The 19,541-nt window shown below is 43.9% G+C and overlaps 1 pseudogene; it reads right to left on the bottom strand.

Annotated features, from left to right (window-relative positions):
- Positions 1–1,330: 1,330 nt before the first annotated feature.
- Positions 1,331–5,753, bottom strand: LOC111775143 (leukocyte immunoglobulin-like receptor subfamily A member 5; annotated as a pseudogene).
- Positions 5,754–19,541: the final 13,788 nt, after the last annotated feature.

Here is a 19,541-nt window from a genome sequence, read left to right as displayed (position 1 = left end):
ACATATTGTTGTAATCAATTCACTAGTATTCTGTTGAGGAATTTTGCATGAGTGTTCATCAGTCATGTTGGCCTATAATTTTCTTTTTTAGTGTTGTCCTTTCTGGCTTTGGTATGAGGACGTTGTTGTCTTCATAGAAGCAGTTAGGAAGCTTTCCCTTCTCTTCAAGTTTGTGGAAGAGTTTGAGAAGGATAGGGATTAAGTCTTCTTTGAATGTTTGGTAGAATTTACCAGTGAAGCTCTCTGTTCTGGAGATTTTCTGTGTTGGGAGATTTTGGATTACAGATTCAAGGTCCTTACTTGTGTGGTCTGTTCAGATTTTCTATTTCCTTCTGACTCAATCTTGGTAGATTGTGGGTTTCTAGGAATTGTCCATTTCTTATGTCATCTAATTTGTTGACATATAATTGTTTATAGCAACATATTATAATCCTATATATTTCTGTAGTATCAATTGTAATGTCTCCTCTTCCATTTCTGGTTTTATTTATTTGAATGTTCTCTCTTTTTTTCCAAGTTAGTCTCCCTAAAGCTTTGACAATTGTCTTTATCTTTTGGCAAAACCAACCCTTAATTTTTTCAACTTTTTTGTTGTTTTTCATTTATTTTCTCTCTGATTTTTATGATTTCCTTCCATGAACACTGGACTTTGCTTGTTTGTCTTATTAAATTCCTTCAAGTATAAAGTTACATTGGATAATTGAAATGTCTCTGTTTTCTCTATATATGAATTTATTGTGATAAATTTCCTTCTCAGAACTTCTTTTTCAGCACCTCATATGTTTCGTGTACTGTGTGTCCATTTTCAATTGTTTCAACATGCTTTAACATTTCCCTTTAGATTTCCTGTTAGTCCCGCTGGTTGTCTCACAGAGCCCAGCCTCGGGCTGTCAAACAATGTGCTGCAGGAAGCCAGGCCCCCACGACATGGGCAGAGTGAATCTGTCATTGTCGACATCAGAGGGACACTGAAAGGTCAGAATCTCTCCAGAGGTCATGACACTACCCTGCTGGGTCAAGATGGTGGGCTTCCCAGACACTCCAGGGAGATAGACAAGCCAGGAATTGCAGGGTCTGATTATTCCCCAAATGTCCCATTTTCCTCTCTGGAATTTCTAGTGTCACTGTGTTTGTAGCTCTGTGTCCATTGTCCCAGGATCCCTGAGTTCCTTTTCCTCCATGTCCTACTTCGGATGCCCCTGGGAGCAAAGATCCCAATAAGTTCTCTGGTCCCTCCAAACATTGGTGGGGCAAGGGTGGGACTTCCTCACGTGGAGCCATGAGCTCCAGGGGGTCACTGGGGTCACCATGCCTGGGACATGTTCTAGTATCAACCATAGCATCGGAGTGTCCACTTGTGGAGCGGGATCATGGAAGCACCAGGGAACAGGGGCTGGGACTGCCCTTTGGGGTGTCGCTGAGAGTCCAGAGTCCAGAACGTCTTGTGTTCTCCTTGTTTAGTGAGAATGAACCTGTTAAATCTCAGCCACAAGCCACCCTGGAGGGTCACGTTCCCTCCTGAGCTCACCACTGGGCTTGGCAGGGCTGAGAGGGTGGGTTTTCGAGAGAATCTTAGGAGAGGAGGAGTCAGCGTGTTAAATGGGCCTGACACCTCCCTCATATCCTCCAGGGCTTGGCTGTGAAAGGGGACACCACCCTGAGAGCAGATACCCTTCCTGAGGGCAGAGCCTGAGACTAGGCCCCCTGAGTGTCCTCTCACCTGTCACCACCAACTCCAGGGGGTCACCGCACTCTGAGCAATATGTGGATCTTTGATAGTAACAGTTTTACTCCCTTCATTTTTCTCTATCATGTGTAGGATGGAGAACTTGGCCTTGTCCTCAGGCCCCACTGGGTTCTGTTTGTCCCAGTGAGATGGGCTTCCTTATCCAGATGGTACTCCTGGGCCTCCAGGGTCCCCTGATGCCAGATGGTCATGGGCCTCCCCCAGGAGATGGCAGAGCCCAGCTCAACACTGGGCTCAGATGGTGTGTTTAGGGAGGGTCCCTAGGAGGAAACCAGAGCCTGGATTCTAAATTCCTTCCCCACCCCTCATTCTCACAGCTCAGCCCATGGCCCCTCTTGGTTTTATCACCCTCATCCCAGAATCTCCCAGCTCATTCCTGAGTGCTCAGGGGCTGAAGTATGAGGTGGGGACATGGCAGCCTGGGGAGAACTCACCTGCCTGCACTCACGTATTTGGGCCCAGACTCAGCCCTTGAAAAGAGTCCCTTGAAAAAAGGGAGAGATTTGCAGCCAGGTGTGTGAGCTGTTTGTCTTCCCATCAGGGCCCCACTCCGCTTGAGCTGCTTGAGTGCTGAGGTTCCCCATGAACAGTGTGGTGTGGAGCCTCCCCATGTCCTCCTGCTGTCCCCCTTCCTGCTCTCCACAACTGACTGAGGCAGAGAAGAGCAGAGAGGATGGAAACCATGGTGCCTGCTCTGAGAGCTCCCACTGTGCACATGGAGGAGACCGTTGGCCCGAGGGACAGAGAGATGCACAGGATGTGGTAATTCAGGGGCTGCTGCCGCCCATTTGGGTTTCCACAGCTGTGGACCCACAGGAAGGGGAGGGCTCCTCTCTGGACCTGGCTCTGCTTTTCCCCACAGCAGGGGCTCAGGAGGACTCCTGACCCTGTGGAGACATCTCAGACCAAAGCTGAGGACCCTCCTGATTCCCAAGCCTCTTTCTGCCTGGATGGAATCCTTCTAGTGGAGGGTGTGGACGCAGGATCTCATCCTGAGCCAGTCTCTAATGGCAGGCTGTAAACAGGACTGGCCAAGTATTTCCTCAGCGGCTCCACAAGTGGAATTTACTTTTTGTCTCTGGCCAGCTCATAAACAAATATTTTTGAGTACCTATCATGTACAAGGCATGAATGCCAGAAACCAGAAGTACATCTGTGATCCAGATAAACTCATTTGCTCTATATTGAGAACTCAGATTAACAGAATATGTACATTCAAAGGCTAATATTGCACTTATTATATTTAAAAGGGGAAATATGAGAAATAAGAGAATAAATGGAGACTACGACCAGAATCTGGTTGAGGGAGCAGCTGTTTGAAGAAGGGAGATCTATGGGATGGGACACCTAGGAGAACTTTCTAGAGATGAAAGGACATTCCTGAGAACCCTAGAGACATTGAGAAAGTCTGAGAGAGAGGAAGTGAGGGAAGGTGGTGGTTGGTAATGCATGGTGCTGTCCACCATGTGAGGATATTGGATTTTATTTTTAAGAGAAATGGAATGCATAAACAAAAGACTGTTATGAGAAGAATTTGTTATGAAGGTATTATTGGATGCTATATAGCATGTGAATAAAAACAAAGAAACAAATAGTAACAATATTTGAACTTGAATAATTCCCATACTGTTGTGCCAATCAGCATTGTAAATGATTTATGTGGACTTTTCATATTGAAGTCATATGCCCCTTAATGAGATAAAAACAAGTTAACAGAGGTTAGAAATGATTCAAAGTTTATTTTTGGTGTATATTTTGGACTGAGAGTTGGGAAGGGATTGGTTGGGTCCAAGCTCTTCAGGAGAGCTGATAAGGGAAAGCACAGAAGTCTTAAATTGTCCCCTGTCTGAGTGTGAATGTGTGTATTTGTGGTGTAACTGCACTGTCTGGTTGGAGGGAATGAGAAGTGAAAGCTGAGGGTGGAGGGTCACATCTGGTCTGATCTTGAGCACTCGAGTGCAGAAAGAAGTGTTTGGAGTTTACCTTGAAGACAGCGAGGACTGTGGGATGATTTTGGGCTTGCAAGGGACAGATTCTGAAATGGATGTTAGAAAGTCTGATGTGTGGTGGATGAATTAGAAAAGGTAGGGTGGGTCTGAATCTCAGAAACCAAGAAAGTGGTAGATGTGACCACACAGGCAAGATGTGTCCAGTTGTGAGCCATGGGCTGGACTCTGTGGATGTGGAGCTCCACAAGGTCCTAGGGATTTTGGAGGCTTAATGGTCTTTATTGGGTGATTGGCTGAGAGGTGTAAGAGGCAAGGAAGTGGGGGCAACTTTCACTCTCTGCCTTTGTTGCCTGCAAACATTAGTGGTGCCTTTAGAGATATGGGGAACCAACAGGTGGTGGGGATGGCGGATGCCTGGGGATTTGGGCACAGCATGCTTCTGATCCCACAGGAATGCACAGCTCTTACTCTTGGTCCTGGAATGTGGGTTTTACTTCTCAGAAACAGCTCTCTGACTGACATGCTAGTTTCTGTAAGAAGCAGGACCTCTCTCTCTATCACCGTGGGGTGAATCATTTGTGTCATTTCTGCCTGTTCAGAGCAGGCTTCGATGCTGGGTGTTGCTCTCCAGGTCAAACTTGGGAGACTCTTCAGGATTCACATAAGAACGGTCCTCAACAGAGCTCCTATTGAGAACAGTGATAGATATACTTATATATACACACATATGAGAACAAGAGAGGAAGTAGCCTGCTAAACAACATCAGCCCATTCAGGAAGTGGTAGGGCTATGATTTATATTTATGTCTGTGTGTCTGTACTTGTCTACTTATTCACTTGTTAATGAATTAATCAATCTATCTTCCTATCCATCCAGCTTTATAGAAATATAATTGACATACAGCACTGTATACATTTAAGGTGTAAGCATAAGGACTTTCCTTCGATATTTTGTAAATGATCACCATAATAACTTTAGTTAACATACATGATTTCATATATATGCAAAAGAAAAGAAAGCAACAGTATTTTTCCCTGTGATGATCTCTTAGGATCTATTATGTTAACGACTTTCAGGTATACCATACAGCAGTGCTAAGTATAGTCATCATGTTGCACATTCCATCCCTGGTACTTATTTATCTTATTCCTGGAAGTTTATGCCTTATGGCCACTTTCATCCAGCTCACCCTCCCCCCACTCTGTGCTTCTGGTTCACACAAATCTAATATCTTTTCTATCCATTTTTATTTCTTTTTAGATTTCACATATAGTGAGATCATTCAGTGCTTGTGTTCCTCTTTCTGATTTTTTTCACTAGCATAATCCCATCAAATTCCCTCCATGTTGTTGCAATTGTCAGGATTTACTTCTTTTTATTGGTGAATAATATTCAACTGTATATGTCTATCAACTTTGGTTGTTTCCATGTCTTGCCCATTGCGTGTAATGCTGCTATGAACATGGGGGCCCAGACATCTCTTTGTGATAGTGTTTTTGTTTCCTTCAGATATATGCCCAGAAATGGAAACATTAGATTATGTTGTAGTTGTATTTTGAATTTTTTGAGGAACCTACGTACTGCATTCCATACTGGCTGCACCAATTTACATTCGTACCAACATTGCACAAGGGGCCATATTTCTCCACATCCTCACCAGCATTTATCTTTTGTCTTTTTGATAACAGCCCTTCTACCAGTGGTGAGGTGCTGTCTTATTGTGGTTTTGATTTGCATTTCCCTGGTGATTAGTGATGTTGCGTGGCTTTTCATGTATCTATTGGCCATCTGTGTAATTTCTTCTGAAAAATGTCTTTTCAGGTTTTATTTTTAGCATTTTTAGTTGGATTATGTGTGTTTTTTTCTATTGAGTTGTACGCATTCTATACTTATTTTTTTATCCTTTATTTTTGAGGAAGATTGTCCCTGAGCCTACTGCTACCAATCCTCCTCTTTTGTTGGGGAAGAATGGCCCTGAGCTAACATCCATGCCCATCTTCCTCTACTTTATACGTGGGATGCCTACCACAGCATGGCTTTTGCCACGTAGTGCCATGTCCGCACCTGGGATCCGAACCGTAGAACTTGGGCCACCGAGAAGTGGAACGTGCGACCATAACTACTGCGCCACCAGGCTTGCCCTCTATACATATTTTGCATATTAATCCCTCATCTGATATATGGTTTGCCAATGGTTTTTCCCATTCTGTAGGTTGTCTTTTCCTTTTGTTGATAGATTTTTGCTGTGCAGACAATTTTTAGTTTGATGTATTCTCACTTGTTTTGCTTTGATGTTATTTATTTAATTCAGATGTAATTGACATACTATATTACTTTCAGGTGTATAAAACAATGATCGATACTTGTAGATATTGCAAAATGATCAACACGGTAAGTCTAGTTAACATCAGTCATCACATGCAGTTACAATGTTTTTCTTGTGATGAGAACTTTTAAGATCTATTCTCTCAGAAACTTTCAAATATGCAATATAATATTATTAATTATTGTCGCCATGTTGTATATTACACCTTTATGCTATTCGTTTTATAACTGGAAGTGTATACCTTTTGACCCGCTTCACCAATTTTCCCACCCCACAGCTCCTGCTTCTGGAAACTGCCAAGCTGTTCTCTGTATCCATAACCTTGTCTTTTTTCTTCTTTATAACTCCACATATAAGAGAGATCATAGAGAATTTGTCTTTCTCTGACTTATCTCACTTAGGATAATGTCATCAAGCTCTATCCATGTAGTCATAAATGGCTGAATAACATTCCACTGTATATCCCCTTGTTGATTCTTGATAAAATCTTCAACAAAATTTCACTTCAAGCACAGTTTTAAACAACAGCAACAAAATGTATACATAGGAGAGAGGAGTGAGTTCTACTTGTTGAAAGTGAGGTGAAATCTGACCTGTGATCATTTGATAAGTTCTCCTACATCAGAGTGTGCCCCGAGGTCCAGGTGGCCCTGCCTGCTGACCAGTCCTTTCCCCTGAGGTAGGTCTAGTGGGAGGTCCTGCAGATCCTAATTTCAAGGACAGTTTGGAGAAAGCATGTGAGGTCATAGTTTTAGGAGGGGTTTCGGGGTCCAGTATTTTGTCCTCCATTCATTATAGAAGTGTCATTCATCTGCCCTGGCCACAGGTTCAGAAATTGACAGCCTCCTTCAGGTAAGTAAAGAACTGGATTAGGCTCCGGGGAGCGTGTAGGAAGAATCTCCGGGACAAAATAAGAAGCCAGGAACCACAGGGCACGCTGATCTCCTTGTATTTCCAGAAGTATCAACATGGATCCCTGAGTGTCATCCTCACTAGCGTCAAATCCTCTGCTCCCACACAGCTGTGGATGAAACATGTTGTTTTTGGTCCACACAGCAATGAGGGAATGGGGAGGACTCACTCAGATGTGCCCAGATCCTCTGGGTCAGACAGAAACCTTGAAGGAAATCACATCATAGATGATTCATCCCCTGTGGATTCCAGTCTTCGATGCACCCCCACCCACGAAACCTGGTCATGTGCCATGAAGAAGCCCAGATTTCCACCATGACCCTCTCCTCCCTTCCCGTCCAGGATTCAACAAGACTCAGGAGCTTAAAGAATTTGGGGGACATGAGGCTGCTTCTGGTGGACAAGAGGCAGGAGCTGAGCAGAGCTGACGCATTCACAGGATGTGGTGGGCAAGGTTCCCCACACCTCAGTGTGTACAGTCCACAAGGTGCCTGTCACCCAGGAAGATGACCAGCTTCTTCTCACCCTAAGGACGGTGGGTGCTGAGGGTGTGACTTGAGGCATGTCACTGATCACTCTTCAAGTCTAAAGTATCACATTTACTTTTCCTAAACGCTACAATCATGTAAGGATTTTAACAGATCATGTTGCACTTTGAAAGTCATAACTATGATTCAATTTACAATATACAATATTCCCTTCCTAAGCTAATATACGAACATTTTTAATCTTATAGAACGTTTGCAGAAGAGTTATCAAATGTGTCCCACTTCATATTTTTTCTCCTAGTAGTGGCTGCAAATTCCTTACTTCTCCTACTGAACAAAGACAGTTAATAGAGACTTTGGTCAGGCTTTCAAATGAAGATGCAAACTCTCGCTTTTCTTGTTTATCTGACTATGACTGAAAATTCAGCTCTCTCTGTCTCTCTTTCTCCCGAATCCAATGACTACATGCATACACAGATCAAGTACGTATAAAGATGTTTCTGTGTTTCTTTTTCTTTTCCAGAAAAATTGGGTAACATTGTTTATGTATTCAGGTGGCAGTGATTCTGTAGTGTTTTTGCTGGGGGGCTCTGGTGGAGTGGTCACTTGCTGGCCCTGAAAGACTACATTTCCAGCCCCTGCTGTAGGGGTGCACTTGGAGCCTCATCAATGAGTGAGGCCATGTGGGAGCATGTAGGGGCTGGGGGCTGTCAAAGATTTGAAGACAGGTACATATCTGATTTGGTTCGAGGGCCCTGAATCTTAGACTTAGGATGCCCTAGATATCTTGGTGCAGGTGTGCGGGAGGAGAGAACAGAGGTGACGTGGTCCTGTGTAGGACTGTCCTACCCATTGTAGGAATAACATTTGCTTTAAAGGATCTCCTTTAAAGGGGTTCCCTGAGCTATAACCAGGCTGAGCTGGAAACCTCGATCCCCATTTCTTCTCTCCAGTGGATTCCTGTTTTTCCAGACAGTGTAGGGGATGCATTTCAGGGTCCTGGAACCACTGCAAACCATGTTGCCTCATTCTGAGGCACAAAAGGACAGTGTTTTACAGATATGCTCGGTTCCTTGAGATGTTTTCTAAGATTGTCAACTCAAGATTTCCCCATCAACCGTGTCACACAGATAGATAACCATGATCTCTGGTGACTGTCTGCTAAGTTGCCTGCAAACACATCCAAATGCCCCCAGTTTATGCCCATGCGCACACACACACACACACACACACACAAACACATTCGGGAGATAGAGAGTTAATCTTTTAAGTGATTTTACCTTTAAAGTAGACATAGAGGTGTTGGAGGAGAGTTCTATCTGTGGGATTTCCTGTTGACCACGCAGAGAATAAACTGTTATGTCCTTTTAAGGGGCCCCATAATTGCTGGAAATGACGCTCATCAGAGACAAAGTATTTTAGTGCACATTGACATTTAAAGTATGTCCCGAAACCTGCCTATGCTAATAAGAAAACACTCAAGTCCCTGAATTGTGTGCATTTTCCTCAAGTTTAACATCACACACAGTCTTGCAGGGAACATCACCCAAATAAGAATGACTTTCAGTGCATGGTGTGCTCGGGACTAAGCTTAGGGCTCTGGTCAGACACAAATAGGAAGTTTGTTAATCCCGGACACACTCAATTGCTGTGTTCATTTAAATATCCTCTTTAAAGGATTGGGCAGGAAAAGGATGGTAGATTATCAGTATTTTTAAAACGAAGGTACAAAGATCAACTGTTCTTTTCCATAAAACAGGCTAATAACTAATGAAAAAACTTAAATAAGATAAAATAAAGTAGCTGACATAACTTAGAATTGCTGAATTGAAGGATAAGCCAGAATTTAGACCTGTCTCTGGGATGCTGATAGTAAATGTGCTCTTCTCAGCAGTGTCAAATTGATGTTTATCATTTTAAATGGCTTTCTGTCTAAAGACATGAAGGACATCTGGGAAACACTGCTCTAGGTATGAGTCAGTGTGAGCCTCATTTTCACTCAAGTCAATCCTGTGTGGCTGAGGGGAGAGGCTGAAGTTGTGGAAACGAAGAAAAGAAACCATAGTTAAATTGGATCTGGCAGGCCTGTAGACATCAAGGCCAGAAAAAGTACTGGTGTGCCCGATGCTGCTCAACCTGTTTTCCCCACTGTATTTCTTTTAAAATCATTGGGGTGGTTGGGGAGTTGAGGGAGAGTCCAGGGTCCCATGGCCTCTCTGGAAGATCTTCAATGAAGTATCTCAACATCAAACCCACAGATCAGGGGCCAGCCATGGCCCCGAGTGGTTTATTTCGTGCACTCCACTTGGCGGCCCGGGGTTCCTTGGTTTGGATCCTGGGCGAGGACCTAAACACCGCTCATCAAGCCATGCTGTGGGGGCCCAACATAAAGGAACTAGAGTGACCTACAACTAGGATATACAACTATGCACTGGGGCTTCGGGGAGGAAAAAAAAACAGGAATATTGGAGACGGATGTTAGCCGAGGGCCAATCTTTCTCACAAAGCAAAACAAAGCAGAACACCAAAAGTGAAAACCACACAGATAAACTTACAGGAAGTGAACATGCATTTCTGTGCCCCAAACACATCCCTCTCTCAGTCCAGATGATGCTGTCCTCTCCTCCTTTAGACTCAGGGTTTTTTATGTAACATCAGTGATAAACAATAGCAGTAAGAAAAACGCCAAAGGAGATGAAGGCTATGAATGTCCCATGAGAATGTACAGCGTGCTGGAGTGTCCTTGAGGAAAATGTGTTTCCATCAATAAACAAATGATAGAAGCTCCATTTATAGGTTGCCTATTTGTGTGAGAATGTACTGGAATCATTACATATCTTGTCTCAAATTCTCCCAATGTCCATAAATTTGAGCAAATACTTAATTTTCTAACACGTGCAAAAAAATCCAAAGGAAGTGACGTTGGTGTTCCAAATCAAAGTCAGTGAGGGACAAGTAGAGGTCTGACCCCAGGACTAAGAAGCTTCAATATACATTTTTCTGCTGCCCATGAGACAACTCATTAGAGTTTTGCACGAAATGGTACCTCCTATATCTACTATAACTGAACGTCTTTATCCCTGTCCCTTCTCACTCCACCACAGCTTCACATTTGGAGAGTTGAAGTGGAGGTGGCCAGAGTTTGGAGGATGCCTCTTTCACAGAACGGAGGCTTGAAATTGCTCTGAAAAATATTAATGCACCCTCTTAGAATGACAAGGAGTCTGGTAGGTAGAGGTATGAAGGCATGCGGGAGGGAGTCAGCAAGAGCTATATCATATACTGAGCACCTTCTCTGTGCATGAGCTCCTTCTGGGGCTAAGGAGACCTTCACCTTTGTGAGTGTGTATCTTTTCCTCAGCACAAGCCATGCAGGGAGGAATCATTAGCCTAACGTTCTAGTTGAGGAAATTTGGTTTACTCACTAGAAGTGGAAGAGCTATCATTAGAGCCCAAGAGTCTGACTCTAAACTTTTGTCTTTCAAGAATAATGGCTCCTGCACTAGGCTCCCTGCCTGCTGTCCCTTTCTCTGACATCCCAAGTATGAGTTTCTACCCATTGCAGAGAATCTGAGACAAATCAGTATACCCAAGTTTGCTCAACTGACAAATACAGGAACTATGTTCTGAAAGCTCTTTCCTAATGAGTCGACCTCTGAGGATGTCATGAATCCACCCACCAAATGTCTTCTGCAGAAATTCCATGGCTATGTCACCATGATTTTTCACCTCGCAGACTTTCATAGCCTCTGCCAGGCTCTTGTCTTCCCTTCATGTTCCGTTGAATAAATTCTGTTCACACCTGCCAATTTGTTTCTTCTAAAATATCATGCACATAATGCCACTTTTCTGACAAATATTTTAATGGTCTTTCACTTGAGAAAGAATAAAGTCCAACCTTCTCGTTGATTATCCACGTTTACCTAATTTGGCCCCAGTTTCCCTCTCTCAACTCCACCTCACCCAGCACACATCAGGCACACTGGTTCTCTGAGCCCACCAAGCTCATTGCTCCATTAGATTCATGAAACTCACGGTTCCATCTTTCAGGAATACCCTTCCACTGATCTTCTCAAGACTAGCTTTCTTTGTCACTAGATCACACCTGAAATGTCACCCTCAGTAGGTTCTTCTAACCCACCCACTCTAAATTATCCACTTCACCTTTTCTGTCATATGACACTATCTCAATGTATATGGGTTCATGAATATTAATAAATTTTCATTCCTTTTAGTCATACTTTTTCTCCTACCTCCATGGAAGTCTGGAACATGATCAGCGTGAAGACAGGATCCGTACCCTGGTTTACTGCTGGATTTTCAGCCAATAGAATATTAAGAGATAGACAGTATATATTTAAAGTGTTCCTTTAAATCCTTCCCACCTCTCATCATCCTCATCCCCATAGACCCTGATGGAGGGAGGATAAACATCTCTTTCGGGCATTGGGTCAGGGTTACTGTGACCACTTCATCCTTATTAGAAAAGGCCTCAGTCCCCGTAACTAAGTGCCACTTCTGATTCCCATACTGACTACATTCTCAAATGAAGATGGAGAATTTGGGGATCAGAGAGGGAAGTTGACTAGCCCAGTGTCACAGAGCTTGGAGGTCGCAAATCCAACACTCAACCTGGAGCCCTCTGGAAAGTAGGATTCTTGGAATAAATTAAGAGATGTCCTTGCTCACCTTTTGTGGTACTTGGTTTTTTGGGTGACAGGCAAGGACTTGTAATTAATCCTAAGAAAAAGGACAGAGAAGGGTGAGCCAGTGTCTTTCCTTGTCCACTGAAGTAGGACCATTCCTCGAAGTTTGGTGCTCTGTCCACCCCTCACTCTGCCATCCACCTAAGGACTGATGGGCCATTCTGTTGCTCCCACCTGAATGCCTTGAGCAGGTGCTTCCTCCCTCAGACGTGATAGTGGAAAGAGGTACTTGGATATGCTTACTGATGAAAGACAGCTATGACCGTGAAGCATTATGTCCTCTTGGGTGATAAATATCTATTCTCCTTAACTGGTAAATCACTTGGTGTCAGAGGGGCTTCTGAGGAAAAAATAAGTGGGAGGATCTCATGCAACCTCTGATATCCCCAAACTGTGCCTAGCCCCTCCTTCTGCTGAGTCAGCCCTGACCCCTCTCTTCATTGTCCTGGATACATGGGACCCCAACTTTGGTGTCCACACACGAGGTGGAGCAAGGTTTGGAGGTACCTTGATTACCATCCTATCTTTTCTTCTCTGTATTTCTCATTACTTCCATTTCTCCAGAATCCCTAAGGTTTTCTTGTTACCAATAGGGTGCCCTTCAGCTACAGCTCCATGATTTAGTGTATCATAAGACATGCAGCAGGATGAGGTTCCTCTCTTGTGGCAGAAAGGTCCAGAGGGGCACTCAGTTCTGACCACTCACAGGTGGAGTGATTGAAAGAGCCGTAGCACCTATAGGTCCCACCATGGGCTGGGTTGTAGGGCCCGGAAGGAGGATGGCCTGGAATGCAGCATTGTGGATCTGCCTTCCAGTGAGCCAGAATTCATGGGCTTCCACCTCCCTCAGTAGATGTGACATGTCAAAAGAGCTCTGGTCTGTCATTTACTGATAACAAGCGGCCTTATGAGTCAAGAAATGAAAGTCAGTGAGAACACTGCCAGTGTTCCAGAAGACCCCGTGGTTTCCATCGTGAACAAAACCTTCCACCATCTCCTTCTACTCTACTACCATTTGGATTATATGAGAACCTTTTCCTTCCATTATTTATACGGTTATGTAATTATACTTTCATAAATAATAAATGTTCCTCCTTTTGAATTCTGTTCATAATGGAATAATTCTACACAATGATTCTTAAAATTTCCCTTCAGTTTTTCACCATCGTTTGAAAAGTTATCTGTATTACTGTTTATAGTTTTAGTTTGTGCCTTTTTCTGTCATGAAGTATTCCACTGCAGATATAGAGCACTCATTAATTGTAATATTAATTTGCATGTTGTTTGTCCAAAATGAATGACACCATTGTCAACATTCTCATGAGAATGTCATGGTGCATATGCACAAATTTTCCTCTATGGTGTACAGTTATGGGCCAGAATTGTGTGTCCTTTCCTTTTAACTAGTCATTGTTATTTCCTGCTCAAATTAATGGAAGCAATTTGTACTGTTTCGAGAAATGTATTGGTTTTTTAGATAATCATTATTTTTCGCCCACGATAGATTCTGCCATTGTTTTCTCTTTCGCTTCTCATGTGGATGTACTAGGATTCTGGCATCATCGTTTTATTGAAACTGGGGCATGACATTGAGATGGAAAGTATCATGATCTTTAACATAGGAGGAAACGTACGTGCTCATTGGAGTCATCAGTGAGGCGCGCTGCAGCTGGATTGACTCACTTGCAAAAAACAGTCTTGTCCATCACATCCCAACTGTGCATGCAGTGCATTCACATTGGAATCTGGAAGTTAGCCATGAATGGAGTATTTATGCCCAAAAGGGAAAATGTAACAAATCAGCGTTTTGGGAAAAATTGATTTTTCAGAGAGTCGTTTTTCCAGCATACCAGCTGACTTTATCTTCAAACACCAGAATGCTCATTCACACTTTTGGTACTTTCGGAGAAACTACACCAGGTATCATATGACGAAGAGACAAGGGCTTTATGAGTCCAGACTGGGTGTTAGGGAGTGATTTTGGATTTACTTGTTCAAAACTGGACCTTATTCTCATCCAGTTATTCAGTTATCTAAAACAGGTTTTGTATCCTCAACTGAGGAGAAATATACATCAAAGAATGTGGCAAATAGAAATAAAGAAGAATATACATGTATAAAAGTGGGCCAGAGTTGCCTGTCCCAATGGTGTTGTGGTCAATTTTGCATGCTCCATTTGAGCGGCCCAGGGTTCATGGGTTTCAACAGTGGGCACAGACCTACACAGCGCTCATCAAGCCATGCTGTGGTGGTGTCCCGCGTATAGAATAGAGGAAGATTGACACAGGTTTTGGCTAAGGGCCAATCTTCCTCACCCCACCCCAAGAAATATATATATACATGAAAATAAAAGTGGACCAGAGCATGAAGGTGTGTATTGGTGTGGATCCAAACCTCACTTGTGAATTTTGTGTCATGTCATGGGAGTGAGGATAGAAGAGGACCATCAAGGACAACAAGTAATGTTGGGAGAGAAAGCAGAAGTATTGAGCTGCAGCAGATTATCTACAGGCAACTGTCCAGATGTTTCTGGCTGCCAACAACTTTCATTAATCTTGACATTCTCAGCAGAGATTTTTCTCAATTTAAGCTCCAGATATTCTTCCAGAGCCTTCTAATCATACAAGATTTATTTTCAAGGTTCTGTGTCATTGAATGATGTGTTTACTGTCTCTTGTGCTTATCTCCTGCTGCATCTTGATTCCGTCTCTGGCTTTATCGAGCCTGAATCAGCAGCACCCAGAGTACCATCAGAATCAACCAGCCTCGCCCATTCAGATGAGATCCTCTACTGTGCAATCTTGGGATATGAGGCTAGGAATTGTGGACAAAGTGTCCACAGAGGTTGGAGCAGACCAAAATTACCCCACGCTCCCTGGATTCCATGAAGGGCATCTGCATTCTCTTGACAGGATTTGACCTTCTGAGCCCAGCCCCATAACTTAGAATTTCCCCTTGCTCATCCCTCTTGGAGTCTGACTTGTTCTATGATGGGATGAGTGTACTGGCTACGCTTTAGAAGGAAAATGATAGGGTGTGTGTGAGGAGAAGTAGGAATGCTTAAGGAATCTCTACTCTGATCTCCAATGAGTCTCTAGAACCAATAGTGCTAATCTCAATCCCTTGAAGTGATCATCTCTGGTGTCTCATCTTGTACCTAATTAGAAAGCAGAGATCAACATTTGTGGCTTCCATTTGCCCTGAGAATGAGAAACATAAAGGAGTGAGGCGCTGTGTCTGCCTTTTCATTCCTCCACCACAGAGAGCTCTTTTTTGTCTGTTTTGGGTTTATATATACTTTCAAAGCCGCGTTCCTTCCTTTTATGTACCTTTTTTTCTTTCTGAAAGCAAATGATTTAATATGTACAACACATCACACTTTTTTCTAGTATCAAGAATAACAATTGACACAACTCATAATTATTAAGTCATTTTTTAGTCTAAATAGAATATGCATAAGAAATAGCAAAACAGACAGATGATAAAATAAAATGTTTAGATGGCCACTTGGACAAAATTACAGATATTTATAGATATAAGACAGGCTCAGATAAATTGACAAAAGAAACACTAAGAACCACCAGGTAACTGTTGGAGGGAGGAAGGGCGTACTAAACGTGAATTCTTATCGAAGATGTTTTGGAGGATGAATTGATGCAGCTCACAAGCAGATGCTCATTTAAATTGGGGCAAAATCCTGCCATACTCTCTTTCATCCCGCAAGATAACAACAGTAACTGGTGGAATAGGGACACACTCAGAGTAGACCGAAATGCCAAGAAAAGAATTCCTGGACTTTCTTCTACAGAAATTCATTGGCAGAGAAGTTCAGAAGTGATTCAGAAGTGACTGAGCATTTTGAAATGCAGGATTGGATTTTATGTTTGATAGAGGGGAGAACAAATTCCCAGATGTGGGTAGAACTTTGTCAATGGGCTCAATGCTGAGTGGTTGAGGAAACTAATCTTCATGTTGTGACTCCCATTGAATCCCCAAACTCCTTGACCTGAAAATGAGAGGTCCTGTCTACTCTGCTCTTCACAGTGTGGGCCTGATTCTATGGGAATAGGATGACTCTAAGGAGACAGTAGAATCAGCACCATGGACAGAGGTGAGACTTGGAGTCAGCTCTTTTCTCCCCACCTTAGCTGGCTGTCTTCCCCTTTATGCATTTCCTCCCAAACTGACCACCTGACAGGCACCAAAGACCTTAATGCTAGTTGAGACAGGAGGTCCTCTCATTAAATCTCCATCTTCATCGTCAACTTCTATGAGAAACAATCCCGTCTATAAATATTTGCCCTGTTGTAAGATAAGCTGGCAAACTAGCAAAAACCTGATGGAGTCTGTGGTTCCTTTAGGCTAAGAGAATTCTATTACTCAACAGACATGAAGTTTATCCATGTAGGTCTACAGACCCCAAATATTGCTTAGAACAAAGACAGAAGGCTGCTATGAGGCTGCAGCTGCCTCATCATGTTATCTTTAGTTCCATTGCTTTTCCTCAAAGATCTGTGTTTACTCTCTTTTATTTTCTACCTGCAGGCAAGCCACACTGCCTGGATCCTCAGTGGAGGTAAGGCATGGAGAAGGTATGGGAATACCTTTCTTTTCCATCCCTGTATGAGCTAAGATCCTCTTGTGGCTGACCTTCCTCTGGCCCCTTTCATCCCATACCAGGTGAGCTCTTTTGGGACAGGACTGTAAGCTGAGGGCCTAGACCATCAATGGATATGTGGTGGGATTTCCTCACCTAAGACCAAGAGCTCCAGAGGCCCACTCAGTTGTTTCAAAATGTAGGGGGCGTTGCTGTGTGAACAGCATCATCTGTAGGTCTCCTTGTGGTCTGAGGTTACAGGACCGATGTTGAAGTAGGCCCGAAAATGTGCAGCCTTGTCCTGCAGGCAAAGGTGCTGGGGAGGTCAAGTGAACACTCGTAGGTCAAATGGAAGCTATCGTAACAGGTCTCAGAGTGACACTGCAGGGTCACATTCTCTCTGCAGGACACTGAGGCCCCTGGTTTGCCAAGAGGGAGGATTTCTCTTACATTCCTAGGGAATAGGTAGTGCTGTGTAGAGAGCTGTCTCCTCTCCACATGACATCGATCCAGAGATGAAGGGCCACAGTCCTCTCTCCAGTGCCTCTGTCTGTGAATCCCTTTCAGCCCCTCTCAGTACCTCTGAGGGGGTCTCTTTTAGCTCCTTGTCCCTTGCTCCCCCATTCTCATTCCCTCTCCCTACAGCACTGTTTCATCACAGCCCCTGCTCCAGGGCTATCTCCCTGAGCCCCATCATCACTAGGGGTGACCCTGGGTCCAGAACCTTGAACAAACAATCAAGACATGGTGTTTGTCACTCGTGATCAGGATTTTCAGGAAGGTGCCATGGACCAACTACACATGGGAGATGTTGTGTTGACTATAGCACCTGCACTGACATGCCTGGGTGTGGTTCAGAGTGTCGAGATGGAATTTGGGGCTTTGCTGTCCATGAAGACACTGGGAAGGAGTGTGAATCCCTCACAGTGATCAGAGTGTATCTGTCAAAGCTGGACTCCATGCGACACTGGTGTGTCTGGCTGTCTCTTGAGAACGACATTGAACCCTGCTGGGCTGAAAGGGAGGGTCCAAGTACATCGCTGGAGAGAAGAGGACAGCAACATCAAAGAGGACACACATCCCACGTAGCCCACTTGGGTCTGCAATGAGAGCTCTATCTGGCATATCCCCAAAACATCCCACTCTGTGGTTCAGGCTCCAGGATGCCATGTTACCATCTCACCATCAGTTGTGGGGATCCAAACGGCACAAAGTTGGGTCACTCATTTTGAGGACCTAGGAAAGTTGTTAGTGTGTGGGGTCCCTCACCTGTGCGCTCGAAATGTAGTGCATCACTGGGGTGTTAACACACATACAGGTAGAAGCTGTAGCATCTGTAGGTTAACCCATGGGAAGCGTTCACGGAGCCCACAGGGAAGAGCCTTCCTCCTACCAAGATAGGTCCTTGATCCCATGTGTCAGGGATGGCCAGCTCTACCCTCCTTCAGAAAATGGAAAGTGCCCAGTGTGAACTTTGTGGTTCAGAGAGGGCACCTTCCTTCCTGATACCACCATGGGGCCTGGATGGGCTGAGAGTAAGATGCACTATACACTCCTGGGGGAGAAAGAAGGAGCTGTGTTAGAGGAAGGACTGTCAGCCCACACACCCCAGGTGTGTACTGTGAGTGCTGAGGTCCCCTAACTCCATGCTCCATTCCCTCCGGCCTATGAGGAGGAGCACCCAGTGTGGAGAGGAACTACCACTGGGGCTTTTCTCCTGCTGGAATCCTCTCCACTCCCCAAATGTCATCTTACTGTTGATGAGAACTCCAAGGCACAGGGATACTGTGTCTTTTCTTCAAGGTCAAGCCTACATTCGGGTTACCCCTGGGAATAGAACCCAGGTCACCCCGACACCAGAGACCAGCTCCCCCCTGCACACAGCAGCCTGCCTTGAAATTACAGACACTGGGGGTAAGACAGAGACAAGGGTCGTGGAGCTTGGATGGACAGTCCTTAGAGCTACATACGTGCTCACTGGAGTCATCAGTGAGCTGTACTGCAGCTAGATTGACCGACTTGCAGAAGATGCTTCTATTTTTTACTTCCTAACTCTGCATTCAGTGCATTCTCACTGCACCTTGAAGTTGGCTAACAAGTGACTATTTATACCAAAGATACAGGCAATTTCACAAATCAGGGCTTTTTAAAAAATGATTTTTACACAGATGGTTAACCAGCACACCACCTGACTTTCACTTTAAACAATGGTGTGTTCAAATTGATGGCATTTCTGGAGGAACTATACTGGGTATCATCTGATGAAGAGCAAAGTGCTTGACTACTCCAAAGAGGGTTTTCAGGGATGATTTTGAATTTATCTGTTCCAATCTGGATCCGATTTTCACCCATTTATTCAGATATTTAAAACAGATTCTGTCTTCAGAGTTGAGGAGATGCACACGTCAGGTCATGTAATGAAGAAAAATGAAGTAAAATGTATTACAGGAAAATGGATCAGGGCATGAGGTGAGAATAGGTGTGGACCCAAATCTGCCATGTGGTTATCGCCTTATGTCATAGGAGTGAGAAACTAATGAATCCAGGAAAGGCCAATCAGTAGTGGTATGTAGGGAAATAACCACAGTTTAATTAGAGAAAAACCCCTACAGGATCAACCCAGACATTTTCCTGGATTTGAATCTTCTTTATATTCTCAATACTCTCAGCAGACATTTCCCCTGTTTTATGCCCAGATTTTCTGTCAGAACATTTTGGTATCATCAGATTTACTTCCAAAGTTCCAACTCACTAAGCAGTAGGTTTGCTCTCTCTTGTGTTCATCTCATAGCTGAAACTTTGGGTCGTTCTCTGA

The sequence above is a fragment of the Equus caballus genome, chromosome 10 (assembly GCF_041296265.1).
Source record: "Equus caballus isolate H_3958 breed thoroughbred chromosome 10, TB-T2T, whole genome shotgun sequence".
NCBI lineage: Eukaryota > Metazoa > Chordata > Mammalia > Perissodactyla > Equidae > Equus > Equus caballus.
Note: the sequence above shows the minus strand (reverse complement) of the source record. Positions and strands in the feature narration are given on the sequence as shown.